This window comes from Triticum urartu, chromosome 6A, assembly GCF_056163025.1.
Source record: "Triticum urartu cultivar PI428250 chromosome 6A, HENAU_Tu73, whole genome shotgun sequence".
In the NCBI taxonomy this organism is placed as follows: Eukaryota; Viridiplantae; Streptophyta; class Magnoliopsida; order Poales; family Poaceae; genus Triticum; species Triticum urartu.
This window is the reverse complement of record NC_141878.1, coordinates 452,779,286-452,786,857: the sequence shown is the minus strand read 5'-3', so window position 1 is coordinate 452,786,857 and position 7,572 is coordinate 452,779,286.

The following is a 7,572-nucleotide window of genomic DNA, read 5'->3' as shown; positions in this document are numbered from 1 at the left end:
AGGATGAAACCAGTGACTCGTTGAAGACAATGATTTGTTGGACCAGTTCCAGTTGCTGTGACAACTGTATGTCTGGTTAGGGAGGCTGAGATTCAACTCAGAAGACCTCGTCTTCACCTTATTCCCCTTGAGCTAAGGACACCCAGTCCTCGCCCAATCACTCTGGTAAGTCTTCGAGGTAGACTTCCAAACCTTCACAGACTTCGTTCACCGGCGATCCACAATGACTCTTGGATGCTCAGAACGCGACACCTAACCAGCTGGAGGATTCACAGTCCTCAAGTGTAATAAGTCTTCAGATCACACAGACAGGAAGACTTAAGTGATTCCTAACACTCTTTGGCTCTGGGTGTTTAGGGCTTTATCCTCGCAAGGAATTCTCTCTCAAAGGCTTCGAGGTGGGTTGCTCTCAAACGATAAAAGCCGTACTCTAACTCTGAGCAGCCAACCATTTATGGTTGTAGGGGGTGGGCTATTTATAGCCACTAGGCAACCCGACCTGATTTGTCCGAAATGACCCTGGGTCACTAAGGAACTGACACGTGTTCCAACGGTCAGATTTTAAACACACACGGCAACTTTACTTGGGCTACAAGCAAAGCTGACTTATCCAACTCTGGACAAGATTTGCTCTCATAGTCTTCACTCGAAGACATAGGATTTTGGTTAAGCATCACTTCAGTCATTCTGACTGGTTCTCTTGGACCCCACTTAACTGTACGGTGGTTCCTATGACTCAACAAAGAAGAAAAAGAACGACGAAAGAACTAAGTCTTCGCGCTCCATAGTCTTCATGCGATGTCTTCTCTTGTCATAGTCTTCAATGTGAATGTCTTCACATACCGCCTTTGTCTTCAATGTCTTCTTACATTTTTAGGGGTCAACTCTGGTAAGAAAACCAAATCAATGAGGGACTTCTACCTGTGTTATCCTACAATTCTCACAAACACATTAGTCCCTCAAGTAGGTTTGTCGTCAATACTCCAAAACCAACTAGGGGTGGCACTAGATGCACTTACAATCTCCCCCTTTTTGGTGATTGATGACAAACTAGTTGAAGTTTTCAACGGGGAATAAAATATGTGAAATTGTAAAGGATAGGTTATTGTCTTCATAAGTGGAAAAGGCTCCCCCTGAAGATGTGCATATAAGTAATTTGCTTTTGGTATGCAAATGCACATGGCAGATTGTACTTGTGGAGATCCTCTTCAACTTATGATGACAATTCATCATGCATGAAAAGTATGTGAAGATAATGACATGCATAATGAAAAATGGACGTCTGCAAAATGATCTAAGTGCGGAATTTATCGTCGCACATGCGGAATTTATCATCGCATCACAGTAAAGCAAATAAGTAGCAGACGACCATCGAGTTTGAGTGTTACAACTCAAAGAACCAAATGTATCAAAACGCAAGAGTTGTAAACACTAGGCAAAATATAAAACCACCGCCCATATGGACCCGCTTGAAGACTATCAAACTCATATGCTTCTCCCCCTTTTATCAGTAAGGACCAAAAAGGTTTGAAGACATAGAGCATCTACTCGTTCCCATGAGGAGTAGGTGAAGCAGCAGGGTCATCGGTGTTGATAGGCGGTGCAGATGAACTTGGGGCAGTGTCGGTGCGTGCAGAAGTAGCATTGTCTTCATCATCGATCACTCTGGCATTCACAGTTGCCGCGGAGGAAGAGAACTCAGAGTCTTCAAGAGACGGAGTTCGTCGCAGCACAGTCCTTCTTGGAGGTGTGGAGTCAAACTTGAAGCGCTCAAAGAAGCCATCCTCTTGAAGATCATCCTCAGAGCACATAAGCGTCAGCCCTTTCCATGTACGCTGACAGGTTTCATGGGCAACAAAGGCATTCTTGGTGGCAAGATTGTGAATTCTGTTTACGTCCACCAAGAGGCTTTGCATTTGGCGCTTCAGCCAGTCATGATGCTTATCCTGTTTCTGATGAAGGGCAACCAGAAGCTCTCGGTCATTGAGAACACGAGATCGCTTCTTGGGCCGTTGGGCAATGGTGCTTTCAGTGGCTTTAGTGAGGGCACGATGAGGTGCACGTGTAGTACCAGCCAAAGGATAAACACGAGTGACTGCTTGAACTCCTTCAATGTTTTGAGAGAAGCTTTGATTCTCAGCATTTTGAAGACTAAGGGGCTCCTTGGCAGGCTCTGGATAGATGGCTTCAACTGACATATCGACGTCAGGCAGAAAGATCCGATGATTGCAAGCAGAGGGCTGATAGGTGACAGCTGAATGTAGTTTGATCAGCCGCATAATCCATGGAGCGTAAAACTTCAAGCCAAAAATGTCAGATCCTGATGCAGCAAGCTGGCGAATGAAGAAATCTTGTGCATTGAAGCTTTTTCCATGAAGAATATGAAAGACCAAAGTCTTCATTGCGCCTTCTAGCTTGGCATGTGGAGAATGTCCTTTGATGGGCCAGAGAGTTCGCCTTATGATGTGATAGATAGTACGTGGCAGATACTCAAGGTCTTCAACAAAGAACTCCTTAGGATATTCAGCATCTGGAGGCAAAGGCTTCATCATGCTAAGCATCTGACTCATATTGGGCTCAGGCTTGTGGAAGATGCTTTTCATAGCAGCACTGTGAAGCTGACAACCAGGTTCATACAGATCTCCTAGAGTGGGCAGGCTAGTAAGCTCAATGATATCAAAGGCTTTGGCTTCATGATGAACATTGCCTGTCATCCACTCAAGGACCCAAGTCTTCGGATCCCTGTTGTAGTCACGGATATGAAGAGTGGCATAGAATTGGAGCAGCAGTTCTTCATTCCAGTGCTCCTTATCAGTGACGAACTGCAGCAAGCCAGACTCTCTGAAGCAATCCAGAGCTTCTTCCAAACAGGGCAGACCAGTTATGGCTTCTGTGTCAAGACGCATATGTGGGAAAATGCGACCTTGATTGTACAGAATGCATGAGTAATAACTTCGCTGCTGATAGCTCCAGAACCGATCAGAAGATATTCTTGCCTTTGAATAGGGGTTCTTGGCGCTATTGAAGAAGGTGTTGTGTGCCTTGAAGCCATTGATATTGAACGATCCGGGTGCAGATGCGGTGCCTGGAAACCTGGGCAACCTTGGTATTGGCTTCTGAACCTAAGGCATGTGCTCAACGTGATAGTCAAACTGAGGACCAGCAGCAGGCAGAGGAGTCAGAAAGGGCCATTTGACAGTGAAAAGTTGGCCATAGTTGAATGCTTGCTCGATAGTGTGTGGCCTTGGTGGCGGAACAGGAGCAGTGGCATCAACAGAGGCTTCAGGAGCAGTTGCATCATTGGCTTCATTGGCTTCTGGCACATTGGTTGCTGCAGGCTCCACATTTGCTTCAGCCATGACTATGTCATTGGCTTCATTTGTGTTGGTGGTGGCAGCCTCAAGATTCTCAACCTCCACTTGATGAGCTGGAGGGTCGGGCACAGTCACGTTCTCCTCGAGAACAGCTTCTTCAGTAATGGGGGGAGTAGGGACACGTTCTTATTCTTGTTTGTCATCGGCTGATGCAGCCAGAATGTCTTCAGCAGCTTTAGCCTCAGACTCGGAGACATTCACAGTAGGAGTGGCATTTGGAAACACTTGACGTGCAACAGATTGGTGAGGCACTTCTCCTTCTGGAACGCTCGAAAGAGGGACTTGAGGCCTTGGTCCTTTGCGAAGCCTGCGTAGCGCTGGCGACGCCTGTGGAGATGGAGTTGGCTGGGCCTCAAAGTCATCTTCTTCTTGCACTGATGGGGTTGCTTGCGGTTGGGGAGAGCTTGGAGTGTCTTGTCTCTATGGGTGATCAGCCCACGATGCATCCTGAGCAGTTGGCTTCAGAGGACGGCCAATGCTGATGAGTTCGCTGTGCGTGAGCACAGGCGATGATACCAGTTGGTGCTCGATCTGAGGAAGGACTTCATCATCTTCAACATTGTCATGGTGACCAATGTCTTCAGCAGCAGTGGGATCAACTGCTGGAATGTCTTCAGCGTCATGAGCCTCTGTGGAAGCAGGCTCATGAACAACCAGTTGGCGCTCGTGGTGTTCAGATGTAGGGCGAACCATTGAGATGGGTTCAACAACTAAGGGCTCTGTGGGAGCAGCCCAATCCTTCTTGGTCTTGCGCTTCTTCTTAGAAGGAGCGACATCAGAAGCGTCAAGATTTTTCCTTTTTCTGGCTTCAGTCTTAGCAGTCCTTGTCTTCTTCAGTTCTGAAGCAGTTGACCTGACCTTTGGCTTTGAGCCAGTCATGCTGCTTGGGAAGACTATGCGAGGTTCTTCCTGCCTCGAAGGTGCAGATTGGTCAGTTGAGGGCTTCTTCTTCTTTGCAGCTATTCTTGGGTCGATGCCAGGACGACCAAGAGCCTTGCGCTTCTTAGCCTCATTGTAGGCTTGCACACACTTGTCAGTCAGGCTCTTCATGCGCTCACGAGAACCTTGAGCTTCTGCATGCTTCTTGAGAAAGGCTTCTTTGAGCTTGTGCAGCATGATCTTGAAGTTTTTGACATCTTGCACGCTGATCTTGGCTATGTGCTTCTTGAACTGAGCTTTCTCATAGTCGATCTTTTGCTTTAGCTCAACGATGCGCTGAGCTAGAGCTAGCTCAGAAGCAATGGCGCCAGTGAAGGCGACACTGAGGCCAATTGGAAGTTGCGGGTCTTCAAAGCTGAGGTTGGGCGTGTCAAACCACTCATCGATGAAGTTATGGATGATTGCCACATCAAAGAGAGGCAAATCATTGAAGATCTCTGCTTCTTCCTTGCTCTTGATCAGTTGCTCAAGAGCGTCATCTGCAAGATCTTCATCGTTGGACAGATCAATGGCGTCATTGTCCAGAATAGCAGCAGCAGTCAGTGCCTGATCAGTATTCTTTCTCATCTCAATCTTCTTAGAGATACGTGATAGATCTTCAGACTGCACACTGTCTTCAGGAGGTGTAGTAGCCAGTGGCTTCGCATGTAAGACCTTTGGTGCAGGAGCAGGCTTTGAAGCTTTAGGCTTCTTCAGTTTCTTTGGCTTCGGCGGTGCAGGCGCTTCATCAGATTCAGCGTCATCTGCAGGCTCATCCACGGTTGTCCCTTGAACCATGATATGAGTGATGAGACCTTCCAGGTTGTAGAAGGGCCCAACAAGATTGGGTTCAGCTTCGCGGGTGCCATCGGCACGGGGAGCAGAAGGACCAGGGTTGAAGTCTAGTCCCAATGACTTCTTGTTCTGCTTAGCCAAATTCTTGGCAAACTGGAAGTTTCGCTTGAACAGATTGTCGTCACGACACCATAGCAATGACGATGGGTCAGCATCTGCAGGCTGTGGTCCACAGACCATGCAGGGATAGAAGCCTTGTTCAATGGCTTCATCTCTGGACCTGGGTTGAAGATTTCTATATAGGATGTCTCCCCATGGTCGCTTGATGGCAATCTTCTCTGCATATTCCTGGGTCACAAACCTGTACTTGAACCATTGCTCAGCCCAGTACCTTCGAATCCATTGGATTCGTGTCTTGCGCTGATTGTAATCCTCTTCTGGGTCTGTCTTGTACAGCTCTGAGAGGTCATCAGGCAGATCTCTTGACGTTCCCCCTCGACGCTGTCGGCCACCCTTCCTTGCTGATTTCTCTGTAGCCATGAGCTTCAAACTGAATGGTTTCAGCACATTCAAAGGTTTCAAAGGCTTCCGCTTGCTGGTCAAACAGGAACTGGCTTCGGAAGAATTTATATGATGCTGTAAGAATTCTGCAAATGAATGCAGACTATGAGAACCAAGGGATTCTCCCACAGACATGTACCTGTGACAGCATTAAGGTGCTAAGGAAGGGGAAGAGGTCATATGCATTCTCAGAAGATTTTGAAGATAAATCAGTTTAGAAGACATTGACCTCATAGTGCGAAGACATTCACTCATAGATAGAGAGTTGGTTCCAGATTTGTACGAATCCACGAATAAGTACAAGTGAGGAAACTAACTACTTTGTGAAGCATAAGTGAACATACTAGCCATATTACGAGATGCAGTATGAAATAGATCCAACTTGTGTGAACAGAAACTGCTTGTGGTAGAAAGTGATGGATCTATAGAATCAAAGGGGCCGTAAAAAGGAAGTTTTATTTACCACACGAAGAACTGCTAGACGGAGTGGGAGAGGAGGCCGAGCAGATCGATCGTCCGTGCCCTAACTTGGCGACGGAGGACACCTACAGCGACGGCGGAGAAGACGATGTCCGCGGCCGGCGTGAAGACGGCGTCGGTGAGGTTGCGGCAACTAAGCGCTTCGTCGCCGGCGTCGTCGAGGGTGAGCGGTGGCGCTAGGGTTTGTGCGAGAGTGGAAGAAAGGATAATGACTATGGTGAGGCGTGTATTTATAGAGACAGGGACGGCACAATGTTATTACACAGGTGCCACTGGCGATTCACATCTGAAGGACATGTGGCCATCATGCAACATATCGGAGGTTGTTCCACGTTCCCACGCACGCCTGGATTGTCGGGTGGTCGTTCCCACTTCTCCGGGTTTCAGGTGAAGGAATTAGCATTGAAAACGGACTTAATGTTTGTCTTTGTATCTTCTGCTGACAAGGACGCAGAGAAGATATTTGACAGTTTCAATAGAATGCATATGATTTGGAGAGATAGAGTTTGAGATAGAAAGCATAGAGAGGTTAGGGTCCGATCATATTCACTTAGTTCAAAAGATTCAACAAGAAGACATAGCTATAAGTGAATGCTGTAGAGGATAGAACACTAGTATATATATATAATCAACATAGTGAAGATAATCATGAAGACAGGCTGATATTGAAGCCAAACCAAATGTGAAGACATACCAAACGTAACGCCATGAGTGAAACACTTCAAACAGAAAATTTTGGTGGTGGCGTTACCCACCGTATAGGAAGTATTAGACCCAGACACGGCGCACAATTATCGTGGCGCTCCGAAGTCAAATTCCATATTAATGTATTCACACTTAGAATGTAAGTCTTTATTGATTGAAGATATACTTTACTTCGTGTGTTGCACATCTAAGTCATCAATATGCATAAGTGTTAGGATGTGTGCCTGATCACAGGACATTTGAGGATTCCAAGATATTTATCTCACACCGTAACTTGCAAAACCTCTTCTCATCCAAGGGCTTGGTGAAGATATCTGCCAATTGCTCTTCAGTGTTGACGTGTATGATATCAATATCTTCCTTCACAACATGATCTCTGAGAAAGTGATGACGAATTTCAATGTGCTTTGTCTTCGAGTGCTGAACTGAGTTGTTGGCAATCTTGATGGCGCTTTCGTTGTCGTAGTAGAGTGGCACTTGCTTCAGATGAATGCCATAATCTTTGAGTGTTTACTTCATCCATAGAAGCTGAGCACAGCAAGATCCAGCAGCAATGTATTCAGATTCAGCAGTGGAGATAGATACACAGTTCTGCTTCTTTGAAGACCAACATACAAGTGATCGTCCCAGAAAATGACATGTGCCTGATGTAGACTTGCGATCCACCTTGTCACCAGCATAATCAGCATCCGAGAATCCAACCAGATCAAACTCTGAGCCCTTTGGATACCATAATCCT